This window comes from Equus caballus, chromosome 2 (genome assembly GCF_041296265.1).
Source record: "Equus caballus isolate H_3958 breed thoroughbred chromosome 2, TB-T2T, whole genome shotgun sequence".
NCBI classification, from domain to species: domain Eukaryota; kingdom Metazoa; phylum Chordata; class Mammalia; order Perissodactyla; family Equidae; genus Equus; species Equus caballus.
The window spans coordinates 66,046,786-66,063,473 of record NC_091685.1 but is presented as its reverse complement, the minus strand read 5'-3'; the positions used below and the strand labels follow the sequence as shown (position 1 = coordinate 66,063,473).

At 40.6% G+C, this 16,688-nt stretch overlaps 1 long non-coding RNA gene across 1 annotated transcript; it reads left to right on the top strand.

Moving 5' to 3' along the window:
- Window positions 1–936: 936 nt before the first annotated feature.
- Window positions 937–14,121, top strand: LOC138923271 (uncharacterized). Its single transcript, XR_011436669.1, has 2 exons — window positions 937–1,057; window positions 13,929–14,121. It is a non-coding gene; the product is annotated as an uncharacterized lncRNA (long non-coding RNA).
- The last annotated feature ends 2,567 nt before the right edge of the window (window positions 14,122–16,688 follow it).

Sequence of the window (16,688 nt, the reverse complement as noted above, 5' to 3'; positions counted from 1 at the left end):
GGACTTTCAAATATCCTTTTACTCTAGGCTGATTTATCCAAATCAGACTAGCAGAAACAAAACACTTACGCCACTTACTACTAACAAATAAGCCAAACCAATTCTGTGATGATAAATCATGGGAATCTAGCAGGCTTTCACAGTAAGGTTTTCCCTCAGTTCAGATCAGCACTTCCCGGATTTTGTCCTGCTGAAAACTTCTCAATTTCTCTTAACTTTGGAGAACATGCAGAGGAGTGAGAACCTCGGCGCTGGGAGAAAATGAGGAGGGGTACGGGAACCAAAGTTGGGCAGGGGAAAGATAGGTAAAGCAGATCCTGTAAGGTTGGAGACAATTGTGAATTCACCCCGCTGGGAGCCGGCAGGGCTGCCGGAGAGGAAACTGACCAGAGGGAACAATTTTCCATTCTCTGCTTTGCAGAGCTAATATTTGTAGTAAGTGCACAGACACTGAGACTTTGCACTAAATCCCACCCAATTCCAGAAGGGCACGCACTTAGTCCTCCTGAGGCTACAAGAGTTAAAATGTGCCATTGTCTGTTTTCAACGTTTGAGCAAGCAGAGGACGCACACACAGCCCCGCTGGGTTCAGACTCTCCCAGCTGCGGTCATTAAGCAATGCTTCCCTCTGAGCTCAGGGTCTCCTTCTCCACCCGTGTCTTCTCAAAGCTGCCCCTCTGTCTTCACCTTTGTCTCTCCTTTTCTTCTGGACTCAGCCCTTTTCTCAGTTACAAATAAGATTCAAAGCTCATTTGCCCAAACTCTGGATTTATAGGAAGCAGAGGTAATCTTGACCTGTGTGTAAAAGCACACACAACCAAGCTCTTCAAACACGCAGCGGGCTCGGGGAAGGAAAGCGCAGTTACTGTGGTACACCTGCGAGACCCACCCCCACCTCCCTTCCCGTCACACGTCTGTCTCCAGAAAAAATGAACCATTAAAGGCCACACCACGCCTGGCTGACGCTTGGCCTGTGAATAGGCAAAGAAAAGTATCAGCTCCTGGCGGCCCTGAGGCCTATTCACCGACTCACCAGTGAACCCAACAGGAAACACCGGTGAGCCTTTCTGCCTCGAGAGCATACCAGGCAGGTCTGGCATGGGTCAGGAAGGGGGTCTCTCAAGCTTTCCAAGGGGGTTCTCAAGACAGAATGCCAGCAGCAGGCACCGGGGGAAAGCCATGCGATCTGAGTGTGTTGGAGGGAGCAGAGGCAAGAGGCCCAGGGGCACCTGGTCAGATGCGTTTGTTTTTTTGTGTGGTGTGTATTTATCTGTTTTTTCTTGAGAGGCTGACCATCCCCGTTGATGTCTGATTGTTGGAGTGGGAAGCTGAACCGGGAAATACAGAAGCTATAATGTCACCCAATTGTGAGAAAGAGAAACAGAGAGAAAATGAACCAGAGAGAGGAAGTGGGAAAGGAAGGCTTGCCTGTGTGGCTTGGCCTGGGAAGAATTTCATCCTTTCTTCCTGTTCCCAAAGGTCTGAGAGCCTCTTGCATATCCTCCGTCACACACTGGCTAGTGCTTTCCCTCCCCTCTCTCCCCACCTCCCTTCTCCCGCAGTCTGATATTCAGCGCGATCCCCACCGACCTTCTATGCCTCCAGCCCTGCGGCTCCTGGACCTCCCGGCCTTCCTCCTGGGCTCCCTCAGTGCATCTCCCTCTCTGCCCTCACAGAGGGGTCACCAGGAGGGCCAGGAGGGGACTCACCCACGGTGGGAGCGATGTCCCAGTGGCTCCTCACACCGGCGCGAGGCAAACTCTCAGGGACAGTCTTAGTTCCTCAGTCCCGGGGATTCCAGGCTGTTCTCAGCGGGTGGGAGGGAGGCTTGTGAGCTGCATCTCCCAGCTCCCTCAGAGCTCCCAGCTTTCCCCTCGGAATTAGATAACAGGAAAAATAGATAAGAGAAGTGGTTCATTAATTCAGCAAGCCCTTTTTTTTGGTATGTGTACAAGTGGAAGGAAGCCCTGCTAGGGAATGCAGCCCTGTTGGACATTTTTAAAAAAAATCAACATTCACAAGCTTCCAGAGATCCATCTGAAAGGTCACTCAGAAGGGCCTGAGGTTGACAGGAAACAAACCTAAGGAGTCATTGCTCATGGGGAGAAACGCTGACTTCACGGCGTCTTTGCCCCAAGTCTCAGGCACTAGACCTGCCTTTCTGATGAGTGAGAATGCCTGCTCTGTGGTATTTGTTTAGGTTGTGCAAGCGTCCTCTGAGGGTAGAAATAATAGTAATGGCAGTACTACTCTTCCTAGTATGGCAATAAAAAATAACTGATTTTCAAAGCACTTGCTCGTGTAGCATTTTCTGGGCTTCTCACCAGAGGAGCAGCAGGCAGATTATATAATAATAAGATATAATGGAGACAATTGAGCTCAGAGAGGTTAGGAACGTGCCTGTGGTCCAGTCACACAGCAAGGAAGGGTTGGAGCCATGTTGGGTTCCAGATCAACTGATTCCTAATCCAGGAATAAAGAAATCAATGGATTCTTAGAATTGGAAGAGACCTCAAATTCCAATCTCCTGCCCGGAGCAGGAATCCCCTGCCAGGTGATTATCCATACCCTGTTTGAATACTCCCGGTGATAGGGAGCCCATCCTTCTACATGGCATGGATGTACAGCTCTACTGGCCGCCACGATTCCCTGCCCCCCACATGACCCAGGGTTGCGGGGCCGTGCCAGGCACACAGAAAGAAACAGGGAGCGGCAGCTGTGGCGTGATTTGAGGAGCCGGGAGAAGCAGATGACTCTTGACAGGCCTGCTGAGGAATTCTCTCTTCTCATGCCTAGCACTGTTAGGGTAAGTCTTGCCTGTGGAGTCAGCATCTCCCCAAGGCAGTTCTTAATAATAAGAATAAACACAATGCTTTGATGTTTTAACCTATCTCCCACTTCCCAGTCTACCGGAATCCTTACAACAGTCTCTGCAAGGGGAGGAGACAAAGTACAAATTATTACTTATTTCCAAACATAGACCAGGAAACTGAAACAGAAGAGGTGAGTGATTACCAGAAATCAAAGAGCAAACGTATGGTGGCACAGGAACTAGAGAGATGAAGGCCTGGGAAAAAGGGGAAAACATTCGGGAAAAATGAGTATTTTTCCTTTCCAAGAATTTTTAGTTATGAATATTTTTGTAAGTGATGAATAAGGTGTCTATTATTGTTATCTGTCTTTGCACTCTTCCTCTGCCAAATAAATTGCAGAAACTATGTCACAGGAAGATTTTAGTGTAAAACTCCCCGTGGTGTCAGATCATTAAAATTCCTGAAGAGTGAGCTGAACAGTACAAGACATCGGTGCAGAAGCACGGGCCACGCCTTCGTTCTCCAGAGGGGTCTGTTGTTTTCGCCAGAGGACTGGCTTGTTCCCATGTAGCTTCCCTTTATGGAGTTTTAAAAAACTATTATGGTAAAATAGGTAAAACATAAAATTTACCGTCTTAATCATTTTTAAATGTACAGTTCAGTGGCGCTAAGTACATTCACATTGCTGTGCAGCCATTGCCACAATCCATTGCTAGCACTTTTTTCATCTTCCCAACTGAAACTCTGTCCCCGTGAAGCAACAACTCCCCATTTTTCCTCCCCTCAGCCCCTGGCACCCACCATTCTATTTTCTGCCTCTGTGATTTTGACTATTCTAAGTACCCCATATAAGAGGAATCATATAGTATTTGTCCTTTTGTGACTGGCTTATTTCACTTAGCATAATGTCCTCAAGGTTCATCCATGTTGTAGCATGTGTCAGAATCTCCTTCCTTTTTATGGCTGAATAATATTCCATTGTACGTGTATACCACTTTTGTTTACCATTCATCTGTGGATGGACATTTTGGTTATTGTGAGTAATGCTGCTGTGAACATAGGTGTGCAAATATCTACTCTAGTTCCTGCTTTCAGTTCTTTTGGGTATATACCTAGAAGTGGAATTGCTGGGTCATATAGACCAGTCTATGTTTAATTTTTTGAGGAACCACCATACTGTTTTCTACCCCTTATGGAGTTTTGATCTAAAATTTGGACAGGAGGTCTCCATCATTCTAAGTAACAAAGAACTGGAAGCAGCAACATCCACTTATCCCAACTGGGGTTCTATAGGAACAGATTGCCCTGCCTGCTAGAAGTGTTGTAAACGAGAATGATTTTTTGATAGGGAAGAAGGTGGAAGATGAGGTTCTCTTGGAAATTACATTGGTGTAGAGAGATCACTCACTTCTTTATTATAAGATCAAGGCGATAACTCCTGGCATCAAGGTGCGGTAACCAGAGCACCTGTGTTCAAATTTCAGCTCGGACATCTTGCCTCAGTCTTCTACACGTGACCACAAGAATCTGGGGGTCTCACAGCATCACTGTTGGGGCCAGCAATGTCAAGGGAAGAAACACAAGTCATAGGTAGCACATTTTGTGTTCAGAAATTGAAATGTTAAAAATAATCATGGGAACATTAAGAAACTTCACATATTTCCATTTCTCCATATATTTATGAAATTTTTTGTGAGGTAGAGGGAAGCCCGTTTTCATCTTCTGTGGTCTCAAACTTTCCAGATCTTTTACATATTTTGGGGAACCTGAAACTCTGCTGTCCTGAGGCCTAGTTTGGGGCTCTGCGGATCCAGCCCAGGCCAGTGCCAGTCTTTCCTGGGAGGGATGGGAGCCCTCGGCCCCTCACTGCCCAGGGCATCCAGGTGCACTTTGGGTGTAGTTGGCAAAGCCACCTGCCAGCTACACCTTAGTGTGCTTGTCAGCAAAGGCTGGTTGTTGTATATGCTCCACGCTTCTTCCATTTACTCGGAGGGTATGCCCCCGAGATCATGAGGACGATGTAAGCACTGATAAAATCAGCCGGAACTCTCTAAAATTCACTCAAAATCCACGCCAGGGAGAGGGCCAGAGAGAGACTTTGTAGGACCACCTGTTTTAGGTCTGCGCTCCCTGTTCTTTAAGCAGATGTACACACACACACGCACACTTTTTATTGGTTTTTATTATCGAAGTGTTACATATTCACCGCTAAAATTCGAAGTACTGTAGAAAGTAGAAAGTGACACTCTTTCTCACCACCTGCCCCTCCCTCACCAGATAATTCTTAAACTCTGACTTTCTATCTGAAGACTATCCTTTTTCTGGGATGTTTGACGTTAACATGTGATTAAGAGTCTATCCTCAGAAATTGCATTTCTTCCTCTTGTGTAGGCAAATTAATTAACATCTTTAAGTGTCAATTTTCAAATCTGTAAAATGGGCATTATAATAGTTCTTATCTTATAGGGTTACCGTGAAGCTTAAATGAGACGGGAATCACTAAGTGTGATGCTTGTTACTAAAAGAAATAAGTAAAGCTATTATTAATACTATTAGCCGTGGGCCGAATAGCAGCCTGGTGTTCAGTCCAGTGATCCTACCTATGTCACCCCTGTCCAGGGCAGGAAATCTGTGGGCAGCTGTCGGATATGTTGGCCAGAGGTCCACAAACCCCTCCAGACCCAGGAGCTCATGGCTGTGCCATTCTTGGCAGGCAGCTCCTCCCATTCTGGTGACATTACTGCTTGTAAGAGCATGCCCTTGGGACCAGGAAGCCCTAAGGTGACTAACTCCTGGTGAGGGTGAGCACTTTCTTTGGGCCTGAGTCTCCAGAAGAGCTCGTTGATTCTAGAATTACCTGAAGTCCTTGTGGCTTGGGCAGAGGTGAGGACAATTTGAAAACAAGTGGCCTGCTGGGCCAGATTCTGACTTAACTCTGCGTTTCAGCCTTGTTCTGACCTTTCTCTCTCCTCCAGCCTGTCAGGCTTCAATTTTTTAAAAACATTGGAATATAATTCACTCTTTTAAAATGTACAGTTCAGTGGTTTTTAGTATATTCACAAGCCTGTGCAACCATCAGCACTATCTAAATCCAGAATATTTCCGTCACTTGGGCTGCAATGTGATTTGATTCCATAGATGTTGTCCTTGGGGTCTTGTTAGTCTAACTCGGTTCTAGCTTGATCTTCTGGGTCTGCACCTCCAACTTGGTCACACTTGCTCCTCTTGTTCTGCGCATTGACCTGGTGAATCAGGACTGTCCCTCTGAACGGCGACTGTTGTTCGAGTTATCATTGGGGACCAGGACTACATTGAGCATTGGTGTGCATTTTCTCATATCCTTTTATCTAATTTCACAGAAGGGCTCTGAACTCAGGTCTTTTAGCTTCAACCCTGACATTCGTCTCGCTGTGCCAGCTGGCTTGGAACGCTCGTTGTGCCTCTTCTCAGGTTCCGGATATGCTCCTCATGCTCTCTGCTAAATAATGCCAACAGCCAGTTGTGTAGAGTTTACCACGTGTTCAAAGCTGTGCTCCCTTTTGACCCTCCTGTTAACCTTGTGTGTCCAAGAGGCAAAATACTCTCCCTCTTTGAAAGTGCTTCTGGGAGTCTCCCCACGCTAGATTCCTGGCCCTCCAGTCACTTCAGGGACCAGTTCAGGATTTCATTCTTCACACTTTGCTAACGTCCTGTTGAGATCAATGTCTTTTCATAAACTAGAGGTTCAATGTGTGCATATTTGCATCTCCTATCTCTTGATATTTGTATATAAATTGTGCGTTTGGGTCTGTCTTGTTTCTTCTTTTGGAACACAAGGTTTGCAGGGTCAGGGATCATGTGGCAATTTCCCTTTTAAGAGTGGAGAGGACTTTTTTGGAGGGCTGGTCCCAGCACTTGGCCTCTCTCCTACCTTCTTCAAGTGGAGGAATCTCTTTCCTTTGGTACATCTGTTCCTCATGGCTTATTGGAACGAGGGTCCCAAGTTGTCCAATTTGAAGATGCACTCGGAATTTTCCTGAGACTTTCCAGCTGGGGCTAATGATGAAAAAGCCCTCTGTCTATTGGGGTTCCAAAGTCTGTAGGATGTGCGTCTTCAGGCTTCACACGTGGGAGAGAGCCTGCTGGGTAATGAGGACCCTGATGACATATTTTGACCCTCTAAGGTCAATTAAGCCTTTATTCAGCCAATCTGAATTATTTTAGACACTTCCAATGAAAGAGTAGTAACACAGGGCTGCACACACTGATTGGCCCCTATAAATGAGGAGACTGTGGACTTGAATAAACTGATTCTCCTCTCTTCTTACAGTTTGACAATTTATATCAAATTCTAAATAATCAAGCCTTCCTTTGATATCACGTGTTTTAAAAGGAAGAAGGTGCAATTACTGTTCTCATCCCTGACCATCATCCATATGTCATTAAAATGTGAGGAAAAGACTGACAACAGCCGAATTATCTCCCTTTACAGGCTTTACTCATAGGAAAGTCCCTTGGCTGCTAATTTACCACGGATTTGCATATATGTGCAAATATATATACATATACACAGGAAGATGCAAAGACAGCACAGAGATTCCATGGACTCTTTACCCAGATTCTCTCAATGATCACACCTTACATAATTATAGTACAGTATCAAAACCAGGAAATTGGCATGATGCAGTGTGTGTATATAGTTCTATATCATTTTATCGTATATAGATTCATGTAACCACCACTGCAGTCAAAATACGGAACTATTCCTTCACCACAAAGACCCCCTTTGTCCTTTAGAGTCACACCCATCTCTCTCCCTCCCAACATCCCTAATCCCTGGTAACCACCAATTTCCTCCATTTTTGTAATTTAGTTATTTTGAGACTGTTACATAAACAGAATCATACTGTACGTGACCTTGTGAGATTGGCTTTTTAAAAATCAGGATAACTTCCTTGAGATCCATCCAAGTTGTTGCATGCATCTTTAGACCATTTCTTTTCATTGCTGAGTAGAATCCCATGGTACGGAGGCACCACTGTATATTTAACCATTAAGCTATTGAGGGACATTTTTGTTGTTTCCATTTCTTGGCTATTACAAATGAAATTGCTAAAACTAATTGTGTACAGGTTTTTGTGTGGACATACGTTTTCATGTCTCTGGGACAAATGCTCAGGAGTGTGATTACTGGGTCATATGGTAAGTATATGTTTAGTTTTGCGAGAAACTGCCTAACCATCTTCCAGCATGGTGGTACCATTTTACATTCCATCAGCAATGTGTGAGAGATCTAGTTTTTCTGCATCTTTGCCTGCATTTGGTATTGTCATTATTTTTTATTTTAGCTATTCTGATAGGTGTGCAGTGATGTTTATCATCCTCTTAATTTGCATTTCCAGGACAGCTAGTGATGTTGAAAATCTTTTCGTATGCTTATTTGCCATTTGTATTTCCTCTTCGGTGAAATGTCTCTTCATGTCTTTTGCCCATTTTCTAAATGAGTTGTTTTTCTCACTGTTGAGCTTTGAGAGTTCTTTATATATTCTAGACATGAATCTTCTGTCAGATATGTAGTTTGCAGGTTTTTTTGTCTCTAACTTATCTTTTAATCTTCTTAAGAAAGTCTTTCACAGAGAGAAATTTTTAATTTTTATGAAGTCCAATTTATTGGTTTTTCTTTTAAGGATCATATTTTTAAAATTTTATTGAGGTCATATTGGTTTATAGCATTGTAACAATTGTAATTTCAAGTGTACATTGTTATGGATCAGTTTCTGTAGAGACTGCATCGTGCTCACCACCAACAGTCTAGTTTTTATCCTTCACCAAACATTATGGATCATACTTTCAGTGTCATGTCTAAAAAAGCTTCACCAGGCCCTGGATTCTCAAGATTTTCTCTTGTGTTTTCTCCTAAAAGTTTTATACCTATACATTTTACATTTAAATCTGTGAGCCATTTTGAGTTAGTTTTGTATAAAGTATGAGTTTGGTTCAAAGTTTATTTATTTGTTTTAAATATAGATATCCATTTTCTCCAGCACCATTTGTTGAAAAGACTGTACTTTCTCCATCGAATTGCTTTTGCACCTTTGTCAAAAATCAGCTGGCTGTACTCGTGTGAGTCCATTTCTGGGTTCTCCATTCTAGTCCATTGATTTTTGCGTCTATTTCTCTGCTAGTCCCATACTACACAGTCTTGGTTATTATAGCTATATGTTAAATCTCGAAATCAGGTAGAGTGATTCCTCCCACTTTACTCTGCTTTTTCAGAATTATTTTAGCTATTCTACTTATTTTACCTTTCTACATAAAGTTTAAAATAATCTTATCTGCAGCTACAAAAAGTCTTACTGAGATTTTCACAGGAATTGCATTAAATCTATATATGAATTTTGGGAGAATTGACATCTTTACTCTGTTGAGTCTCCCAATCCAAGGACATGATATGTCTCTCCATTTATTTAAATCTTCTTTGATTTCTTTCACCAGTGTTTTGTAATTTTTAGTGTACAGTAGTATACATGTTTTGTTAGACTTACTCTTAAATATTTAATTTTCTTGCTCAAGTGTAAGTAGTATTGTACTTTTAATTTCAGTTTCCGCATGTTCATGGCTAGTATACAAAACTGTAGCTGACTGTTGATCTTGTATCCTGTAACCTTGCTGAATGCCAGGTTCTAGAAGTTTTTTTGGTAGATTCCTAGGGGTTTTCTATGTAGATGATCATGTCATCTGCAAATGGGTGTGCTTTTATTCTTCCTTTCTTTAGCCTATTAGTGTACATTGATTGATTTTCAAATATTGAACTATATTTGCATCCCTGGAAAAAAATCTCACAAGTCATGGTGTATAGTTCTTTTTTTATATTGCTGTTTTCTATTTGCTAATATTTTGTTAAGGATTTTGCATCTATATAAATGAGAGATATTAGCCTGTAGTGTTATTTGGTGTATTTCTCAGTCTTGTTTTGGTATCAGAGTAATACTAGGCTCATAAAATGCATTGGGAAATATTCCCTTCATTTCTATTTTCTGGAAGAGATTGTGTAGAATTGGTCCTATTTCTTCATATTCGTAACATTTGGTAGAATTCTTCAATAAAATCATCTGGACCTGGATATTTCTTTTTTGGAAATTTGAATTACAAATTCAATTTTTTAAAGAGTTATAGCCAATTCAAGTGGCCTATGTCATATTAAGTAAGTTGCGGTAGTTTGCACTTTTTGAGGAACTGGTCCATTTCATTTACGTTGTCAAACTCGCGTGTGTAGAATTGATCATAGTGTTCCCTTGTGATTCTTTGCTGTCTGCAGGGTCTGCAACGATACCTTTGTTTCATTTCTGATCTCGGTAATTTGTATTTTCTCTCTCTTTTAAATTTTTAGTTTTGCTAGAGTTTTGTCAATTTTACTGATCTTTTCAAAGAACCAGCTTTTCGTTTCATTGTTTTTTTCTATTATTTTTCTATTTTTGATTTCATTGATATTTACTCTTGCTTTTATTGTTTCCTTCTTTCTACTTGATTTGGTTTTATTTTGCTCTTATTTTTCTACCTTCTTGAGGTGGGAGCTTAGATTTTTGGTTTGAGACTTTTCCTCTTTTCTAATATAAGCATTTAGTGTCATAAATTTCCTTCTCAGCACTTATTTAGTATGTCCCTCAAATTTTTTTAACGTTGTACTTTTCATTTTCATTCAGTTCAATGTTTTTTTGATTTTCCTTGAGTCTTCCTCTTTGAACTGTGGATTATTTAGAAGTGCGTTGTTTAGTTTCCAAGCATGTAGAGATTTTTCCATTTATTCTTCTTCTATTATTTCTTGTTTGATTTCATTGTGGTGGGAGAACACACTCTGGATGTTGTCAATTCGTTTAAATTTGTTGACGTTTGTCTTATGACCCAGGATATAGTCTATATTGGTTCCATGGACATTTGAAAAAAATGTGTATTTTGCTGTTGTTGGGTAGAGTGTTGTACAGCTGTTGATTATATCCTCTTGGTTGATGGTGTTCCTATGGTGTTTTTGAATGTATCTCTTTGTACAGCTTTTTTAGTGGATGCATAGATATTACATTATATGTACATAAATCATCACTGTCTACTGGTACCAACATTTTACTAGTTTGAGTGAAATATAGAAAACTTACTTCCCTTTATGTTCCTTTACTCTTTCCACATTGTATCTTACATACATTAAGTAACGTACAATGTCATGTCTATATACATTGAGAACCACATCAGTGTTATAATTGTTGCTTCAACTGCCAAGTATAATTTTAAAAACTCCAGAAGAGAAGGAAGATCTATTGTATTTACCCATATTTTCCTATTTATGTTGTTCTTTCTTCCATCCTGATGTTCTAAAATTCCTTCTTTTACCACTTCTTTTCTGTTTAGAGAACATTTTTTAGCCATTATTTTAAAATAGGTCTTTGGCAACAAATTCTCTTAGTTTTCCTTCATCTGAGATTGCATTGATTTACCCTCATTCCTCACAGATATTTTTGCTGGATATAGAATTCCCAGGAGACAATTTTTTTCCTTTATCACTTAGAAACTGTTATGCCACATTTTTTTGGCCTCCATGGTTTCTCCTGAGAAATCTACTGTCATTCCAATTGTTTCTTCCCCATAGGTGAGCTGTTGTTTTTCTCTCACTACTGTCAAGATTTTTTTTCCTCTGTCTTTGTTTTTCCATAGTTTGACTATGATGAATTTTGTCATGAATTTCTTTAGATTTATCCTGTTTGAGGTTCACTCAGCTTTTCGAATCTCTAAGTTTATGTCTTTTGCCAAATTTGGAAATTTTCAATCTTTTTGTGGTTGTTGTTGAATACTTTTTCAGCCTTGCCCTCTTCTCCGCTCTTTTCAAGTTCACTGAGTCTTATCTCAGTGCTCTCCATTCTGCTATTGAGCCCATCTACAGAATTTTAAATTTTTGTTACTGTATTTTATAGTCCAAAAATTTCCTGTTGGTTCTTCTTTATCTTCTCTTCTCTTTCCTTGCTAAGAGTTTCTGCTTTTTCATTTGTTTCAAGTGTGTTTGTAATTGCTTGTTGAAGCTTTTCTTTTATGGCTGCTATACAATCTTTGTCAGATAATTCTAACATCTGTGTCATCTTGTTGATTGTCTTTCCTTATCAAGTTGAGTTTTTCCTGGTTCTCAGTATAATGAGTGATTTTCAGTTGAAATCTTGACATTTTCCACACTATATTAAAAGATTGGATTTTACTTAAATCTTTTGTTATAGTAGATTTCTGACACTACTGGGAGTTCAGCCTTCCCACTACTCCTCTACTAATGCTGTCCTGTCTGGATCATCAGAGGTGTCTTGTTACAACTTTCCATGTGGCCTCCACTTACACCACAAGAAGAAGGGTGGCTTTGTTATCAATGTGTGGTGGTGAAAGTCCTGACTCCGTTGGGCTTCCTCTGACACCATCCCAGCAGACAGTATTGTTGCCTCATTACTACTGGGTGAAGTTGTGAGTCCTGGCTTCCTATGTGGTCTTCAGTGACAATGCAGAGTGGAGGCCTCATCAAAAATTTAGACTCTATTGAGGGAGAAAAAAATGGTAGAATAAAAGGAGAAACATAGTGTTGTCTTAGATGGGAAGCTTCAATATTGAAACATACATTGATATTTTTTAGTATTTCACAAATTTACCTTAAAATTTGTTTGAAACAATGAAAGAAGAGTAATCATAGAGAACTTGACCACCAAATATTAAAATATATTATGAAGCTATAATCAAAGCAATGTGGCATTGAAGAAATAATATGTAGACGGATTAATGGAACAGGAATACGTAGTCCAGAAATACACATAGGAATTTACTACATTATAAATGTGGCATTTCAGAAAAAACAGATTACTCAATAAATAGTGTTTGGACAACTGGCTAACCATTTGCAAACAAAGTATAATGAGAAATGTTATCTCATACTGTGTAAATAAATAAATTTTAGTTGGATCAAATATATAATTAAAAAAAAAAGATTGAAAAAAAGCCAGCCCTGATGGCCTCATGGTTAAAGTTCAGTGTGTTCTGCTCCATTGGCCTGGGTTTGGTTCCCGGGCATGGAACCACACCATCCATCTGTCAGTAGCCATGCTGTGGCAGCAGCTCACATAGAAGAACTAGAAGGACTTACAACTAGAATACACAATTGTGCACTGGGGTTTTGGGAGGGAAAAAAAGAGGAAGATTGGAAACACATGTTAGCTCAGGTGAATATTTCCCAGCAAAAAAAAAAAAGAAACCATAACATTTGTAGAAAAAATATACTGAACATTTATGTAATTCCGGGGTAGGAAAGACCATTCTATGCGTGATACTGAAGGTAAAAACTATAAGGAAAACATTTACAGATTTAACTAGATAAAAATTTAAAACTCTGTATGGCAAAAATTACTATGAGACATTGGAAGAAGTTATTTGCAACTTACATGTCAGACAAGAGTCAACATTTTTAATATATAGAAAGTTCTTACAAATCAATAAGAATAAGACAAAGCTCCAGTAGAAAATTAGATGAAGGATATGAAAAGACATTTCCCACAAAAAGGAAATAAAAATTGCCAATTAACCTGAAAAAAGTTAAACTTCACTAATAATCCATGTAAATGCAAATTAAAACATAAATGAGATACCATTTTTGTTAATTGGAGTAACAAAGATGAAAGATGGTCAATGTGGCTGGAGAGCAGAGTAAAGTGGGAGAAGATTGGATCAAGATGAACCTGGAGAGATAAACACGGGCTAGTTCGTGGCTGTATCAGTCACGGTAAGGATTTTGGGTTTTATCTTCAGAAAAATGGGATATCTTTGAAGAGTTTTAATCAAGAGAATTACATGATCAGATAGCTATTTTGGAAAGCTCTCTTCAGCTAAAGTGTGGTGACTATAGAATGTGCAGAAAGAACAGTTATTTATGCATATATCTATGTTATCTATTTGTGTTGGGAAATGTCTGGAAGGAGACACAGTTAATTCCAATATTTTAACAGTGGTTGTTTTTGGTCATGATACACCTGGTGATTTACATTGTTTTCTTTTTCCTAATCCATGCTTTCCAATTTTTCGGCAAAGATTATGTATTACTAACTTATTTTTTTATTTTTAAATCAGGGGTGTGTGGAGATGAAAAAGCACAGGATGCAGAATCAGAAGACCCTGTTTAAGACCTGGTTTCCTCGCTCACCTGCTGTGCTGCTGTTGAAAAAGACACCTAGTTCCTCTGAATCCCTCCTTGTAGGGAAAATGTCTCCGTAAATATAAATAAAATAAAGTTTTCCCATTTAAAAATGGGGATGATAATAAATGCTTAACTTCCAGGATTTTCATGAGGATTATATTCATTGCACAACAGAATTAGAAAGTATTTTATAAACTACAGACTATATAAATGTTAGTTGAGATGATGATGATTAGTGTGACCCACAGTTAAACAATGTGCGGTGGAGATACCTAAGCAGAGATATCTAAGACACCCATGTGATTGATTTCAAAGACTAAATGAAGCACCACTGCCCCTTTCTGACTGAAGGTGTGAAGGAATTGTTTGGAGCCTGTACACTTTGACAAGGGTTTGTTGGATTCTTTGGGAGAAATTGGGTAGTGTCAAGATTAGGACAAATTTTGGAAGTCTCAAAAAAGATTATTTAGGGGCCGGCCCTGTGGCCAGCTGGTCAAGTTCATGTGCTCTGCTTCGGCAGCCCAGGGTTTCGCTGGTTTGGATCCTGGGAAGGGACCTAGCACCACTCATCAGGCCATGCTGAGGTGGCGTCCCCCATAGCACAAGTGGAAGGACCTACAGCTAGAATATACACTGCGTACTGAGGGGCTTTGGGGAGAAAGAAAAAACAGATTATTTGTCATTTGTAGCAAATATGCCTAAGGAAGCTTCCCTGTCTGAGTTGGTGCCACCCATTCTTTAGACTATGCTTTTTGAACAAATAAAATTATCAGACAGAATTATCAAATAATCTGGCCAGTGGAGAGGATAGCATTGCCAGATAAAACTCAGGATACCCGGTTAAATTTGAACTTCAGATAAACATCCCATACAATAGTTGGGCTATACTTGGACTAAAAATATGATTTGTTGTTTAATTCAAATTTAACTGGGTATCCTGTGTTTTTACTTGCTGAAATCTGGCAACTCGAGTGATGGAGAGCCTGTTGCAAGTGTTTTGGGTTCAGCGAATGGGGGTGTGTGTTGATGGGGATGGTGTGTAAATGGGGGGATCCTTATACTCGGGGGCTGGTGCTCGGGGCACCACATCATGAAAGTACCCTGTCCCAGAATTTGGATTAGTACATTATGAGAACACAGAGTTAGGAATAAATGAGCATTATACGAAGATTGTGTTTGAAGTGGGTCATGAAGGATGGTGAACTTCTCAGGAATATTATCCATACACATAACATAATATGTTGGACATAACGCCTGCCTGCTCCACCTACCATCCCCATAATGCTTGTTTTATGATTTGTTTTTCTCCAGTCATTTGCGATCACTGGCTCTCTGACGTCTGAGAGCCTCCCTCCAGCAAGCTGGCCTCTGACTAAGCTGGTGGTGACTGAGTCCACAGGCCAAGGCACTGGGCTGCTCTCGGGTGAAGGGGAAGGAGCTGGACCACGAGGAGCCAGGATGAGTCAGTACTTTTCTGGGAGTAAAGTCTCCCCTTGGGGAGGTGAATGAACTCTGTTCTCACCCTGCTCCACAACTCACATTTTCCTGGTCACTTGGTGGAGAGTGCATCCTCCCAGCTTCAATGGCTTGTTGTCACAGAATGACTTGTTCCTGAGTGTTGAATAGTGATACCTGAGGGCTCCCCCTACTAATTAAAAAAGCATAAACACAAACATTTAGATTCATATCTATATCTAAGAAAGGTCTGGAAAGATGCTGCAAATTTAGTTAGTTTCTCTGGGAGAATGAGATTAGGAGATTCAGGAGGAAGTGGGGAGGCACTTTTACTTTTTACCTTTTATACAGCTCTGTATGGCTTGGCAAAAAAAAAAAACTTTTACAAAGAGAATGTATGTAATAATTCGTTAATAGACCAGTAACAAAGCAGTAACATCACAGACCAAATTTTAAACTAAAACTCACTCCCAAACACAACTATTTTCATTTTCATTTTTTTTTCTGGTGAGGAGGATTGGCCCCGAGCTAATATCTGTTGCCAATCTTCCTCTTTTTGCTTGAGGAAGATTGTCCGTGAGCTAACGTCTGTGCCAATCTTCCTCTATTTTGTATGTGGGATGCCACCACAGCATGGCTTGATGAGTGGTGTGTAGGTCCATGCCTGGGATCCGAACCCATGAACCTGGGGCCGCCAAAGCAAAGTGTGTGAACTTAACTACTACGCCTCTGGGCCAGCCCCCATTCATTTTGAAATACTGCTTTTCCCAGGCACACATAGGGAACGCAGAATGCACGTAGTCATAGGATGTGTACTATTTTGTATTCTGCTATGTGGCTTCACATTTTATCATAGCCACTTCTCTGCAATGCTGAAAATTCTTGGTAACACTTGTTAGGGCTAGAAGGGTGGACTCAGAGTTACCAGCAACTTGCAGCATGAACTTGACTTCCCTGGGTACTGACCTGACCAGCTGAGGAAGGTGGAGGGGTTCCTCATTTTTTTTTTTTTTCATCTGGAAAATGAGGCACTGAAAGTAGGTTCTCTCTGGGGTCCCCTCCACATATCATCTATTACCTCTGTGAAGCACATCATAAATAATGATCATTTGGACATAATTCTTTGTAAATCTTTATATAATCCCTCAGCCTTCCTGTTTTAAGATCACTTGGCGTAATGCAGCTCATTTATCCTCATGATGGATACGTGGTGCTAGATATAATTTTCCCTTTCAGAG